The following is a 16,849-nucleotide window of genomic DNA, read 5'->3' as shown; positions in this document are numbered from 1 at the left end:
TCTCAGCATGCAAGGCTTTCTTTCTTCTTCTCATGCACGGCTTTTCTCTCCTCATGCATTCTGCATTTGTCTTTACTTCTCCAACTTTCACAGAAAATTATAAGAAAGAAATGATGTGGAAAGGTGAAATAGAGAAGGCATCCGAGTTTGATTCAGACAACAAAGGCTGACATATAAAACTGGCCCTTCTCATTTGTCATCAATTGCTGAAGCTGAAGCTGAAGCTGATGCTGATGCTGATGCTTCACCCCTATCATTTAATGCATTTCATTCTTTTCATTTCATCTTTATTTCTCATTCAACTTAAAAATTGAAGGCTCGGATTTTGTCTTTATTGGTGAAAACAGTGTGTTAGAACAGTTGAATTTCCTAGAGGTGTGTCGGCGTAAGTTATGTAGAACTTCCTTTCTACTCCCACAATTTCAGCGTCGCCACAGACACTCTCTCTCATTTTTCTGATTAGATTAAACAATTTATTATGTCAATTTCACCACCAAATTAATTCCTTATCAAAATGCCACGTTAATTTTGAGATCCAATCGCCGGACATGCCTCTTTTGTTCGCCAAATATTTTTGTGATTAAGATTTTATATTGGAATACATTATAATATATTTTCCCCGTACTATTCTTATTTTAGGGGTCATAGTCAAGTTATGAACAAACTATCACTACTACCTTAAAAGTGTCTTTATTATTGACGTCCCATCTAAAATTAGGCAATGCAAATGAAAGCGTCATTAAAAATAGTAATAGAAGATTAAGATAATTTATTCTCAATTTAGGGACACTTTTTTATCCTAAATTTTATGTCATTTTTTTTAAATTTTCTAACACAATTACTGTTTCTCTATCTTTATGCCTTAAAAGATGATTTTTTTTTTGTGTATACAAATTTATCAGATCTCTAGATTAAGTATATTTGTAATATACTTCCTCCTTTCCTTGTTAATTGAGGCGTATCTTTTCGGCATATAGTTTAATAATAGTGCGTTGAGTGGATGGTGAATAAAGTAAGAGAGATGATTACTTTTTGTCAAAAATAGAAATGACTCAATTAATTTGGAATTTTTCAAAATAGTAAAATAACTCTATTAACATGGAACGGTACGAGTATTTCTTGTAGCATGGAACGGAGGAAATACAGTGGTGGACACAGCCAATTTGAGCTTTGTAGCCCAAATTCTAATATTTGCAATTGCCTTTTCATGTTGAATGGGCTTCCTAGCTAGCCCAAATTATGTTATTTCATTCCCTTTTCAAATTATTTTTATTAGAGGTATGTGATTCCTTTTGAAGTAGTACAACCAATTTTAGCTCTGCAAATACCTTAATTTTGTTATTATTGAAAAGCACTCCTCATCTTCTATATATATATATATATATATATATATATATTCAGTGTTACATGGGTTATTTTGCGAATGTTGTGTCCCATATTTTATTTGTTTGCTTTTTTTATTTTTCTCCCGATGAAATAGAAAATTTGCAGTAAGATACCACATTATGGTTTGAAACAGGCCAGATTAATTGGTTAACATGCTCCACAATTTTTTGAGATCATTATTAGATACCGAATTAGAACGTAGTTGCAAAATAAATATAATGTGATTATTAGGTATTCACTTTGAAGGATTAGTGAAAATTGTTGAAAATTCAAGTGCATAGTACACTTTTGAATTAATTGCTTTGTAATAAAGGCCCACTGGATCAATCTTAACAACCACATTGTTTCGCCTCCAAAGTTGATAGAATGATTAGTATCTATATCAGTTAATTTGGTAGACATTAAAAATCATGTATGAAGCAAGTCAACTCCACAATAGAATCATTTCGGTTAATATTTGTCTCAAACACTTCAGTATTTGGTGAAAATTCTCCAAAATTCTCCACTATTTAATTCAATTTAACTTCTACTGAAATATATTTATGCTAAATTCAGTTTATTGAAAATTAAATATATTTCCAATAGAAAATTCTCCAAATATAGTGTGATAAAAAATAATGGCCAGGTGATTCGGAGATAAATTTTCCCTTTATTTCCAAATAATTGTACTTGCTTTAAAATCAAAATTAAATTAGCAGAGGCAGAATCCTTTTTTTCTCGGAAAGAAAATCGCAAAATATTATAGATCAAATTAAAAAAAAACGTCTCAAAGGACTAGTCTATCATTATTAAGAGATATAGCTCAATGAAATATATAGCTCATTTTTAGTGTAGAAAACCTTTTCAATTATACTGTAAAATCAAATCTATTTTTGTGTTTTGTCTACGGAACAATACCAAATATTGATCTAGCTAATGCAAAAATTTTGTGAGACATATATTCATAAATGATGTAAAATTTGAGTTTGATGTAAGTGATTGAGATAAAATTACAGATGTGACATATATATACTCAAAATTGGATTTGAATTTAATGTAAATGGTTGGAAATTCCCCTTACACGACAGACGACAATCTTGAAGTCCATAAATCTACCGAGTTCAGCTAAATAGACAAAGAAAATTTTGGACGGCTCAAGAAAATACTATGGCATGATTTTTCAAGTTGTGTATGTCTAGTCCTTGTAAAAGTTATGCAGTCATTTTCTTTGTCATTATTGAAACGTTTCATAAATGGTCTAAAGACATATATTGTGGATGTTTTAGCAAATATATTTATTACAAATCATTGATATAAGTTAATGATCCAGTAAAGTTTGAAACTAAACAAGACAAGTCCAATAGGAACAAGGGAAACTTTGTAGAAATTAAGAAGGCATTAAATTGAAGAAAAAGAAGTTTGAATTGGAAACAAGATTAATGGTTAATTGAAAGAAATTGTCCAACAAAAACTCCATACATTTTTTCTTTCCGAATGGATATTTCAACAACATATATCACGTCACCGAATATATCTCATTGGATTTTCTATCACAAATTCACAATTATAGTTTCCCTGTACTATGGATTTTATAATTGTTTTGTTATTCAATTTCAATATGATTTTAATCAATTTAATTTTTGTTATTAAATTGTTCTGTTACTAAATACTTCATGATTCATTTAGAGTTTATAAATATTTTTTACATGTAATTTGCATTTTTTATATAAAAAGTAATTAATAACGAGACATGCCTGATTAGATAGGTAATCGGAATGGTATTCTTATTTAACGACATTTCCAATATAACAATTGTCCATAAGCATGAATGATCAGTGTTACAGATAATTAAACTATATCCTGAAACTGAGAATTTCATAGAAATAGACAATAGATATTCTTAAATATAGCCCTCATCTCGATCAGACCAATGGTTTCTTGATGGTGAATGATTTATTGATACATTTCTCATTTTTATTTATGTTTATTTTGGGCTTGCATTCCTCCAAATTGCCTCTAGCTCCCTGGCGAAGGCCTTCTGCCTTCCGACAACGATGGTGATGTGATCTTCATTTTCGACAACCTTAACGTGCGCTCGGGGGATTTTAGACTGCAGATTGTAGCTACACTCGAGGGGGATGAGTTTGTCGTTTCTACCATGAAATATGGTTATGTCGCATTTGAGTCGATTCTTCACTTGGTCCAAGTAGGTTTCGATGTTGGCAGCGGTGCCACAGATAACGTTGTGCAGCGTATGCCACGCAGCGTTGTGTGTGTGCAGGAAGAAACCCTCCATCAAGTATGTCCTCATCCTGAATCATATCATATCAAATATTATACATCTTGCTTGGTTTCATATATTTTCCCTATTGTGATATTAAATTAATGGTTATATTAGGTAATACTTATCGTACTAGGGCGGCCATGAGCTATGTTGCTGGTCCCCCCACCTGATACATTCTATATTAGGAGCAACACAAATCCTACCAACTAGATATGTTTGTGTTAAATGGTATAGACAACATATTTAGAGAAGAAAGCAATGGGAGAAGATTATTGTATTTTGATTGAATGATGAAATGGTACTCAACACCCATATATTTATAGGGATGTTGGTGACTTTTGAGATCCTACAATAAATGTATATTCATGGAACTACACTACTATTGGAACAATGCATGCACATCTTCAATGCTTCTTGGAACTCCATTCTTGGAACTATATTCTTCTTTAATGCTTATTGATACTTCCCCTTTTCTCAACACTCCCCCTCAAATTGAGTGGTGGGATCTCCAAAACTCAATTTGGAAAGCACATCTTCAAAGCTCCTTGAGTTGACTGCTTTAGTTAGGATGTCGGCAAGTTGATCCTCAGAGCGAACAAAAGGGAGTTCGACAATCCCATTCTCAATGTTTTCTTTGATAAAGTGTCTGTCAACCTCCACATGCTTCGTTCGATCATGTTGTACTGGATTTTGTGAGATGCTTATAGCGGCTTTGTTATCACAATACAACTGGCACTTGCTTGGAGGGAGATTAATCTCTTTCATCAATCTCCTTAACCATAAAATCTCGGTCAACCCACTTTTAATCCCACGAAATTCTGCTTCGGCACTCGAAAGAGCCACCACCTTCTGCTTCTTACTTCTCCATGTTACCAAATTACCTCCAACAAAGGTAAAGTAGCCTGCTGTAGACTTCCTATCGTTTGGGTTCCCTGCCCAGTCAGCATCTGTATAACCATGAATCTCAAGATGTCCATTTTTAGCGAACAACACTCCATGCCCTGGAGTTCCCTTCAAATACCGACAAATCCTAAGTGCTGCCTCCATGTGATCTGTCTGCGGCTTATGCATGAACTGACTTACGACCCCAACTGCATAGGCAATATCTGGCCTAGTGTGCGAGAGATATATGAGTTTTCCGACTAGTCGCTGATATCGACTACGGTCAGCCAACTTGGCTCCTTCTCTGATTTGTAATCCGTGATTAACTGCCAGAGGAGTGTCTGCTGGTTTACATTCCAGTAGGCCGGTCTCTGCTAGGATGTCCAAGATATACTTCCTTTGTCGCAGAAAAATTCCTTTGATTGACCTTAGCACTTCAATCCCAAGAAAGTACTTGAGATTCCCCAAGTCCTTCATCTCAAATTCCTGAAAAAGATTTTTCTTTAATTCCTCAATCTCTTCTAGGTCGTCACCTGTAATAATCATGTCATCAACATATATGATTAAACATGTGATCTTATCACCCTGCTTCTTAAAAAATAGCGTATGGTCTGAATTGCTCTGTGTATATCCATAGCTAATCATTGCCCCAGCAAACTTCCCAAACCATACTCTTGGAGATTGCTTCAATCCATACAAGGTCTTCCTCAATCGGCACCCTTCACCTGCTTTAAAATCTGTTGCAAAACCTGGGGGTGCCTCCATGTAAACTTCTTCTTCCTTCTTCAACTCTCCATGTAGGAAGGCATTCGTCACATCAAACTGGTGTAATGGCCAGTCCCTATTAGCAGCAATGGATAACAACACCCGAATTGTGTTCATCTTAGCTACTGGAGAGAAGGTCTCAGAATAGTCAACTCCATATGTCTGAGTATAGCCTTTTGCGACAAGTCGTGCCTTGTACCTTTCTATCGAGCCATCAGGTCTTCTTTTGATAGTGAAGACCCATCGACAACCCACTGGTCGCTTCCCTTCTGGTAGAGCACATTTCTCCCATGTGTGGTTTCGAATCAGTGCATCAATCTCTTTCTTCATTGCTTCCCTCCAATGCTTGTATTTCATAGCTTCTTCCCATGTCTGTGGTATTTCTTCTTCCTCATATAGTGCATTCTCGAAAGCCCGAGCCATCTCTGATAAATGGCCTTTGGCTAGGTTCACAACAGAGTACCGCTTTTTCTTGTCAATCCTCTCTGGCGTATACCTTTTGGGTGGAACTCCTCTGTTTGACCTTGGTGGAAGTATGTACCTCCCAGTGTCAGGGTCAACTCCTTCGACCTCGACTTCCTCAATTTCCCTTTCTTCGGCCTCAATTGAATTTTCTTCTGCACTTACAGTGTTAGCCAAACAATTATCTGTATCCACAGGATTACTTACAGTGGATAACCTTAACGGAGAAATATTTGAGGCGATGCCACTTTCTACGATGGACTCTACCACATCAGAGACTTGCTCAGCGGAATTGCTTACTGTTTTCTCTGATAGATCCGCATCAGGATTGCTTGGCGTTGGCAGTGGCATTGAGATCCAACTTAGCGGGTCCGTATCATTGTTATCCCTAACATTACTCTCCCCCTGACCGCTAAGATGGGTAAAGAAGTACTCAGTTTCAAGAAAGTTGCAGTTCATTGTAACAAACATCCGGTTGGACTTTGGATCGAAACACCTATACCCCTTTTGATTTACCCCATATCCTACAAAAACGCATTTGATAGCGCAAGGGGATAGTTTAGTTCTTTCATGTTTAGGAATGTGGACAAAAACGGAGCATCCGAAGACGCGAGGTTCAAGAGTCAAGGGCGGAGGAATTTTTGTGAAGGTGGACAAGACTTGTAGAGGAGTTTTATGTTTGAGAATACTTGTGGGCAATCGGTTTAAGAGATAGGCTGAGGTGGCAATGGCTTCTGGCCAGAAGTGTTTCGGGGCTTTTGACTCTATAAGCATAGAACGAGTCATTTCGAGGAGAGATCGATTTTTCCTTTCAGCCACACCGTTTTGTTCGGGAGTATGAGCACATGTGGTTTGGTGTATAAGGCCTTTGTTTTGGAAGAGTTGTTTCATGGTAGAATTAACGAACTCCCCCCCATTATCTGACCGAAGGACCTGAATGGTTTTGTGAAACTGAGTTTGGATAAGGTTATAGAAATGGGTAAAGTGTGACAAAACTTCAGATTTTTGTTTCATGAAATATATCCAGGTCATGCGAGTGCAATCATCCACAAAAACTAAGAAATATCGAAAACCTTGCCCCCCAATAACTGGTGCGGGCCCCCAAACATCAGAGTGTACTAAGGCAAATGGGGTTTCAACACGAGTATTACTTAATGGGTAAGAGTTCCGATGACTTTTGGATAAAAGACAAGTTTCACAATACATGTCATGCTTAGGAATAATACTAGGAAATAATAATTTTAAGTAACCGATAGATGGATGACCCAAGCGCCGATGCCAAAGCCAAGCTTTCCTGTCAGCTGATCCGTGAGTTAACATGGCAGTCCCTTTTTGAGCTATCTCATCCACATAGTAAAGCCCATCACGTTCAGTGCCACGCCCAATTATCTCTCCGGTTCGGATATCCTGCAACAGACAAAATTGTGGCTGCATTAGTAACGTACAATTCAATTCCTTTGTGACATGACTAATGGATAATAACTTATGAGACATCGAAGGAATATATAGACAATTTGATAACTGCAAAGTTGGGGAAATGTTAACGGTTCCAGCCCCCTCAACCACCGTAAATTCCCCATTGGCAGTTTGGATATGAGATTTTAGAGGTTTCTGAAGGTTGGTAAGGTCTGAGGCATCATATGTTATGGTATCGGTTGCCCCACAGTCAAAAATCCATTTATCATTTTTCTCATGGCCATTAGATACTGCACACACAACTCCAAGCTTCTCGAGAGGCTGAAATCGATTTTGGCAAGTGGTTTGGGAAATTATGGAATTTTCAGGAGATTTGGGGGCTAATTGTGACTGAGAATTTTGGTGGGGTAAAACCTGCAATTTCCCAAAGATTTGGGGGCTTCCAATAAAAGAGCCCCCTAACCCTAATCTACCTGAATCGGGCGCCGCCTCTCCCCTCATCAATTCTTCACTCCAATCGTGAATTACACTCCCACTTCCGCTGGCAACGAAGTTTGCTGCCCCGGTTGTATTCGCCGGCTGAGCAGCTTCATTTCTGGTCCTTCCTCCTGGCTGGACAGCACTGGCGGTTTGCGCGACCCCCTGCACGGCGTTGCCTCCGTCGCCTCCAACTGCTGCGGCGGCGTGCCCGCCACGGTTCCATGGTGTTTGCGGTTGCGGCGGCTTGCCGTGCTTCTCTTCCCACCAATCTGGATATCCAACTAGTTCAAAGCATGAATCTTTTGTGTGTCTTTTCCGTTTGCAGTAGGAACACACCAATTTTGACTTGTCTTCTTCATCACTTCGCCGATTTCTATCATTGCCACTGCCGCGACCACCACTGTTGCTGCCGCGACCACCACCGTTGCTGCCGCGACCGCCACCCCGAGAGCCGCCGGTAGGGTTCTGCCACCCTCGGATGGCGAGGCCAGTTCCAATTCCATCCATGGCAGCTGCTCCGCCGGTGTTTGCCTGTTGTAACACTCGGAGTCGTGTCTCCTCCTGCTGAATCAGGTTGTACGCATAGTCGACGGAGGGAAGTGGGTCCATTTTTAGTATCTCCCTCTTGGTTGTTTCATATTTGCTATCAATTGCATAGAGAAACTGACATACTCTCTGATCTTGTATGAATTTGTTATGAATCTCCATATCCTCTGGACATTTCATTGCGTTCGTCTGTTTTTGGTCGATTGAAATCCAGATCTCTCCCAACCGGCTCCATATTTCTTCTAATGAACTGCTTCCTTGCCTCAGTGTGGTTGCTTTGAACTGAAGATCATACACCTGGATTTTATCTCTTCCGCTCCCATATGTGACGGCCAACGCATCCCATATATGCTTTGCCGTCGGATGTTGTGAAACTCGACTGACCAGTCGAGGCTCAATGTTTTGTATTAACCAAGTGATCACACAGTGATCGGCTTGTTCCCATTGTATGAAGGCTGGATCGGTTCGCGGTGGAGAATGAGGCACTCCGGTGACGTGAGATACCATTCCCCGACCGCTTATTGCCGTCTTCATCAATACGGACCAAAGGGCGTAATTTTCTCCATTCAACTTATTCCCACCAATGTGGAGGGGCTGCGTGTCAATTCTGAATGGCATGGCAGCTGTTTCTGGTGGATTTGGTTGGTTCATCGCAAAACTATTGCGCATAAAGTTGGCAAATTGCCGGGCAAATTCATCTGCCATAGATGAATCTGAGGTTTCGGTTACTATATAGTTGTCATTTGACATTTTGGCTTATGGTTATAGATACAGCGGAAAAAGGAAAAACAAAAAAACGGGAAAGGGCCGAGAAAGGTATCAAAGACGATGATGATACCTTATCTGAGTCCAAACCCGCTCTGATACCATGTTAAATGGTATAGACAACATATTTAGAGAAGAAAGCAATGGGAGAAGATTATTGTATTTTGATTGAATGATGAAATGGTACTCAACACCCATATATTTATAGGGATGTTGGTGACTTTTGAGATCCTACAATAAATGTATATTCATGGAACTACACTACTATTGGAACAATGCATGCACATCTTCAATGCTTCTTGGAACTCCATTCTTGGAACTATATTCTTCTTTAATGCTTATTGATACTTCCCCTTTTCTCAACAGTTTGATCATTACAATATAAATGAAATATGCATCTAATTAGAGATTGAAAACCATAATTAGAAATTGGTGCACCTATTTCTGGTGAGGAGTTTGGTGAGAAATTCCCAAACGCGGTGGTTCTTGCAAATGACTAGGCAGATGGTGCGGCTAATGTGCTCGTACCAGCACGCCATCGACGCCCCGAACGCGATCACCGGCCACACGCGCCACTCTCCTCATCATGTGCTGCGTCGCCGCCTCCCCTTTCGGGGTTGGGAAATATGGCTGTTATTGTTTTCGACCCCATCATATATCAACTCACATACTTACATGATTAATTTAATGCTTACTAACTATATGGCGGTGCAAATAACATTTCATTCATGCTTCTAGTGGGACCTTACTGATCACTAAGAGTCCAAGACAAAGGTGGAATGATTAATTACTTGTGTGAGGAGATGACATTATGTTAGTACAAGTACGTACCCGATGAAGAATTAATGGAGTAACTGAGAGGAAAGGAGAGTGAGTATTGCACGAACGATTACCAGGGCATGCATGCTTCATTATGTAGGCAAATAGTTGGAAAATTCATGAATTTATGTCAGACTTAGACCCATCGAGTAACTTCGTACATTTAGATTTGTTCACAATTATTGGTAAATTCTGCTTCATCAAACATTTTTACTAGCAGGAAAAATCATAGTTTGGATTTATTTCCAATTATTCCATAAAGAAAAATATAATTGCATGTCAACATTTTTCAACCAAACAATATCATTTTCTTTATAAATGTACGATTTCACGTAATTCATCAGGGTATAGACATCTATACATGATTTTGGAGTGTCATATCAGATCCAAATTTCATGTTTTTCTGGTTAAATTTTAAAATTGCATAATAAATCAAAATTTAACTAAAATGCCCAATTTTTTAATATAAATTTGCCAGTAAAATAACGTAAAAAGGGGTGGTTGAGAGAAATGGTACCTACGGGTGCGAGCAAGGTAAGGGACTTAATAGCAGAAGGGTGGCTGACTGCGAGAGCGAGAGCGAGAATGCAACCAAGCGAACGCGCCACAATGTGAAAGGACTTCACATCGTAAGGCACAAGAACGGAGGGTTGGATCATCTCCAAATGCTCCCTCAATGTGTAGAGCGAATCTGTAGGCTTCGGACTCCTCCCAAAACCCAGCAGATCCATAGCAAATAATCTATACTTTGATTTCGTCGACTTGGAAAATTTTGGATAGAGAGTCTCCACTCCAAAACGCAGACGACGATATAAACCCATGAATGAAAATAACATCTTCCCCCGCATTTTCTGCTCCCAAAAGTTAAGACCAATGTTACGGTAACCTCTCATTTTTTTAATTCATAATTAATAGAAATTTAAAGTACAGACTTTTTGCCGCAGCCATTATTATACACACCTAACATTTATTATTGCGCACCTGCATGTTTGACTCTAAACAAAAATCCAATTTATAGCATGTCATAATCTTATTATTTGTATTACCTCGAGCTCCGTCAACTTTGACAAAGAGAGTGTCCCTGCATGATGAAGCCAAGCCGTCCACGATGTGCACGTTTTGCAGTTACAATCCGACCACCTCGGAATCGGAAGAGTCCGTTGCCCGCCGATCCTTCCCTGCAGCATGTCCATGATAGTCTAGTTCACGATCAACAAAGAAGACCGGATGGCCGCGGTGGACTTGGAGACAAGGGAGAGCGTGTCGGATATCTCCTCGAGCTGAAGCTTGCTGCACGTCAGCCGCACGATCTTCGACACCGTGATCTCCTTGACTGGGGAGGAGCAGTAGCACGCCTTCCATTCCGCCTCGATTAAGAAATCCGCCACTTTGTAAACGTAGCAAAGAATCATATCCACCACGTCCAACGCACTAAACACTAGGAAACTCAACATCTCATTCATCACCAATCTCCCTCCCATTCTCGCACCAGATTGCACCGCCGTTTTCATCTTGTTTAGAGAATAAAGCAAAATAATCCCATGATTAGAGAAAGTGGCTCTCTTTTGCAAGAATATGAGGAGCACAAACGAAATGCAAATGGCCACTAAATTTTAGGCCTCAAATGCGATTGTAGAGGGACAGAGGAAGGAGAATAAGAACTGATGGTTGGGCGAATTTTTGATGGTAATAAATGCAGGTAAAAAATATAGATCACGACACAAGGAATTACGTGGTTCGATTTACTGAGGTAAATCTACGTCCACGGGAAGAAAGGAGGGCAAGATTGTATTGCTTGATCTGGTTTACAGCTTACAAATACAGACTTGCTATATGATATTTGATGTCTAGAGAGCTCTCTCTTCCTTGTCTATCTGATCTAAGTTCTATTTATACATTGAACTAAGATCGTGGCTTGCATCACCACTAACTAGGTCGTGGATGTCGTGGAGGTCATGAGATCCTGCATGGGTCCACTACCTCTTTGTTTGGTCCGCTATCCTGCATGAGATCCTGCATGATTTGACACCACTAAATAGATCGTGTAGTGGAGGTCGTGGAGGTTCTGCATGAGTCCACTATCTCCCAGTTCGGTCGAATACTGAGACCGAACTGCTGAACTATTGCCGAGCAGCTTTTGCCGATCTGAGAGTAGAGCTTGATTGGTCGGCTTTTACCGAGCTGTAGGCTGGGGCCGAACTCTTTGGTAATGCCGAACTGATACTCTTCCTTGGGCTTTGGGCTGATGGGCCGTCACTGCTATTGGGCTTGTTTAGTACGTACCCCATCACTACCCCCCCGAAAAGCGAAGTGAATCACTTCGGCGAAGCGAGTCACTTCGGCATTCTGGATAAAGGTACGGGGGAGGCTGACGTCAGGGGACGTGCCTTGCGCGTTACTGCATTAAATGCGACAGTAAAATCCGGCCGTTGAATCCTGAAAAGGTGGGATTCGAAACGGTGCGATGATTTTGAAATCTTCTCCGAATCTGATAAATACGTCCTTTCTTCATCATTTGAACACTTTTGCTATTGCTTCTTCTGCATTCTCTCTCTTTTGCGTAAGAATTTCCTTCCGCTTTCAAGAATTTCTTCAGAATTTCTTCAGACTTTCAAAGAGTAAGAACCATGTTTTCTTCTTCTTCTTCTGAGTCAGGTAGCGGTAGGAAAGGGGGGTAAGGGGTCTTCTAGCCGGAAAGAATCCGGGGAGAAGACCGTAGAGTATTTTCACAGCATCTTGAGTAAGGATACTGTGATATCCCTACACGAAAAATATTTTTTTCCTGGGGGGAAGGTTGCGATTCCCGACGACCTTCATAGGGCTGACTCGCCGCCGGAGGGTTACGCCACCGTTTATGAAGCCGGCTTGGAATGCGGGCTTCGTTTCCCTCTTCCCCCTGCCTTTGTAGAGCTGCTTGATTTTTTTCAACTCCCTTTAGGTCAGGTGACTCCGAACTCTTGGAGGCACTTATCGGCCTTTGCTACCGAACTGCGTAGGCTAGATAAGGATCTGTCTCTGAGGGCAATCCTTAATTTTTTCCAGTTTAAGAGAAAAGGATCTTGGTTTTACTTGATCCCTTTACAGCCTTTTAGGGCCTTCTGCAAAACCAAGTGGCCAAAGTGGCAACATCGCTTCTTTTTTTATAATAGGACCGCGGCTCCGGGCTTTCCCTGGAGAGGGCCGAAGTCCGTGATTCCTCATCCTCGGTTAGAACCGTTGGACGAGCTCGAGGGCGAGCTCAATAAGATTCCTATGATTAGGAAGCAGTACCTGGAGTCTGAGCTCGTCAAGGGCGACTTCGTGTTCGACTCCTCGTCTTCGGACGAAGAGACTGAGGGTGAGGACTTCTTTTTTGTGCCTTACTGCTTTTGTGGCGAAAACTAACCTTGCTTTCTTGCTTTTTGGCAGTGAACTTGCTAAATAAGATTAGCCGCAAATCCTCCGAGCTTAAGGAGCCGGAGAAACAGAAGGCTACCAGCTCGGCGCCTGATGCCGAGAAGAATCCGAAGAGGCAGAAGACCTCTTATTCGGATCCAAAAAAGCCGGAGTCCACTTCGGCAAAGGGGAAGGGGAAGACCCAGAAGCCCCCAAGAGCGCCGGAGAGAGACATCGTCTTGGCGCCCCCTTCGGAGCATGTCTGTGAGCCTTTTGCATGGCCAACGGACTTTGCCGAGGTAACTTCTCTTCTTGATTCTTTGGCTTTGCTTCTTTCCTATGTTTTTTTGGTGGCCCCTCTGTTGACTCTTTCCTTTTTCCATTTTCAGAGGAATAGCATGCTCAGCAAGCTCGTCGCAGTCGAACTCTCTAAAGCGTCCAGCGACTATGCTGAGATGCAGAGGAAGTTGGCGGCTGCTCGTCACCAGGCCGAACAGGCTAAGGCAGACTTTGAGAAGGCCAGAGCTGCTAGGATCTCGGCCCAGGATGAAGCCCAGTTTGCCAAAAACCAGCTCGTCATCCAGCGAGAGCAGACGAAACGGAGGGATGCTGCCGCCGTGGTTGCCCAAGGGGAGGTTCTCCGTGCTTTCGCGGAGAAACTCTTTCTGAGCAATCAATTTTCGGCCTTTGTCGGTGATCTGCTGAAACTGATGACCGATAATGCCGAGCAGGGGCCCGAAGTCGTCCTGCCGCTGTACGGCCGAGAGATAGCAGCTCGTCTCCAGAGTCTGCCGCTCCTTGAGGAGCTTGCTTCGTCTTCGGTCCTGCTTTCTGCTGACCGAGTTCGTAGTTGCCGAGCTGACCGGGACGAGAATATGGAGGCTATCTTTGCCTCCTTAGGGCCAGTTTCACCCGCTCCAATTTTCCACGGAGAGGGTGAGACCGAGCAGCTTGATCAGCAGACCGGAGACGGGCAGGCCGAGCAAGAGGTGCTGCTGATCGGTGATGGGGGCACCGAGCAGGCTGGGGGGAGCAGGGAGGCCGAGGCTGAAGCTGAGGCAGACAAGGAGAAGGAAGCTGAACCTCACCGAGGAGCCGGAGACGAAGCTGGCGGAGTATGATTTTGTCTCCCTTCTCTTAGTTTAGTTTCTTCCTTCTTGTAAAATGGCCTTGAAGCCCTCCTTGTGTAAAAATTTTTTTTCTTATGAATGAAAAAATTCTTCTTTCTACACTTGTGTCTTCGTATAGCTTTTCGTACTCTCTTTTACTCCTGTTGTGGTTTACTACCTGCTCAGTAAAATGAAATGCCGAACTGACATAGCTGCTTTGTATTCTTAACTCTTAAGGAGCTGGAGGTACTTCACTGGAAGCGGCTGTACTCTTCCGCTTTAGACGAAGCTGAGAAAAAAGCCATAGCTGACCAGATGAAGAATGACGAACTCTTGGCTTGTTTAGTGAAGCTGGAGGCCGACAATAAGGACTTAGAGTCCGAAAAGAAAGATCTGGAGGCCGAGCTGAATACTGCCGTCGCTGAGAGGACTGCGTATGAGGATTTCATCTGCAGGCGCGGGGGAATGACCATCTCTGAAGTTCAGGAACGAGTTGACGAACTGTGGGAGGAATATCATGTACTCCGGAGGAACAATGCGCTGGAGAGCTCGGCTTGCCAACAAGTCGTGAAATCATTGCGGCGCTGGGCTTCTCGGTACGACATCATTCTTTCCCGGCGTCTCTCAATCGAGAGATTCCTTAGGCATTTCCCGCCAACAGATGCTCGCACTCCAGCTCAAACCTCTGATTCACTTGCTCAAAACCCTACTTCAAGTCAGCAACGAACTCAGGAACAACCGGAGACGTCAAGACGAGGACGGACTGAAGTTCGCAGAGGAGCGGTGACTATGAGTGAGCAAGATCGGCAAATGATTCGTGAAGAGACTCTTCGCCGCCGAGGTGCTAGAGCTTCCCGGGCTCAGGGAAGAGGCGGTAGGTCGATTAGAGCATCTCGTCGACCTGCTTATTCTTCAGCTGCCCGGAATGGCCGAACTCGGCTTCACGAGGATTTTGTGAATAGATGGCTCAACTTTAGCAACCATGGACAGTAGAATAGTCCTTTGTAATGGCGTAACGCCTTCTCGTAGGGCAGCAGAATTATATGCCGAACAAGATTTAATAAATGAAATTTTCATTTCGCTTCTATCACTGCGTATTTACAGCTCAGCGAAAAAATTTCATCGTGCTCGTCCTCGGTCTTATGAAGTAAACTTCTTTGACCGGACTCGTCCTCGGTCTTATGAAGTAAGCTTCTTTGACTGGACTCGTCTTTGGTCTTATGAAGTAAACTTCTTTGACCGGACTTGGTCCTCGGTCTTATGAAATAAACTTCTTTGACCGGACTCGTCTTTGGTCTTATGAAGTAAACTTCTTTGACCGGACTCGTCTTTGGTCTTATGAAGTAAATTTCTTTGACCGGACTAAGCTTGTGTCCTAATTTGGCGAGTTTTATCGCTCGGATCGGACTTTCCCTTATCCTAATTTGGGGATCGGACTTTCCCTCTGTCCTAATTCGGCGAGTTTTATCGCGTGGATCGGACTTTCCCTTTGTTGCAGTTCGTTTCAGACGAACTGCTTGTTTCTTAAGCTGAATTGTGGTCTTGTATCCTCCTTAGAAGCTTGGACTCACAATCGTTGGCTTATATATATGTTCTAAAAAGGGGATCAGCCTTCGAAGAACAAGATACCTCAATAACATTTGTAAGAGACGACACGCACATAGACAGACAAAACGCACATAAAGACAAACATGAAAAACAAGTAAAAAACAAAGAAAGCACATACCCCTAGGACCGAACTAGACACAAGACTGACTGACCGGACTGTCTCTTACAAATGGAACTTCTTGAGGTTGGAAATGTGCCATGTTCGGGGGTACTTGTTCTCCTGACATGTGAGTCAATTTATAAGACCCTTTGCCGAGGACTTCTGACACCCGATATGGACCTTCCCATGTGGGTTCGAGTTTGCCCAGCTTTTCTGCTCGGCTTACTTCGTTGTTTCTCAAGACGAGATCTCCCACTTGAAATTGCAGCTTTTTCACCCTTTGGTTATAATACCGGGCTACTTGCTCCTTGTACTTGGCTGCTTTTATGCAGGCCAATTCTCTTCTTTCTTCGGCCAGATCTAGTTCGGCTCTCAGTCCGTCATCATTCATTTCTGAGGAGAAATTTAGAGTTCGGGGACTGGGTACGCCGATCTCAACCGGAATCACGGCTTCAGTGCCGTACACCAGACTGTACGGAGTTTCACCGTTGGAGGTTTTGGGTGTAGTTCGGTAGGACCATAGGACTTGAGGGAGATTTTCTACCCATTGTCCTTTGGCTTGTTCTAACCGAGCTTTTAACCCTTTCACCAAGATACGGTTTGTTACCGTACGAACTGAGCGGGCGGCTTCTCAGGATTGAGACGTGGCCCCAATCGGTCTTGCACCGGAGTCCTTTGAATCCTTTCAAAAGGAGTTCGGCGAGGATGTCCCTGATCGCCAAAAGGAGTTCGGCGAGGATGTCCCTGATCGCTATGATCGGGCTTCCCTCTGTCTCCTCTGGATGAGCTGTCTAAAGACCGTTTGCGACGGTCTGCCTCATCGGCACGGGAGAACTGGTCCACAATGTCCCACATCTCTTGAGCTGTTTGCGG

At 42.3% G+C, this 16,849-nt stretch overlaps 1 pseudogene; it reads right to left on the bottom strand.

Annotated features, from left to right (window-relative positions):
* Positions 1 to 3,282: 3,282 nt before the first annotated feature.
* Positions 3,283 to 11,265, bottom strand: LOC121754386 (annotated as a pseudogene).
* Positions 11,266 to 16,849: the final 5,584 nt, after the last annotated feature.

This window comes from Salvia splendens, chromosome 11 (genome assembly GCF_004379255.2).
Source record: "Salvia splendens isolate huo1 chromosome 11, SspV2, whole genome shotgun sequence".
NCBI classification, from domain to species: Eukaryota; Viridiplantae; Streptophyta; class Magnoliopsida; order Lamiales; family Lamiaceae; genus Salvia; species Salvia splendens.
This window is presented reverse-complemented; position numbering and strand designations above follow the sequence as displayed.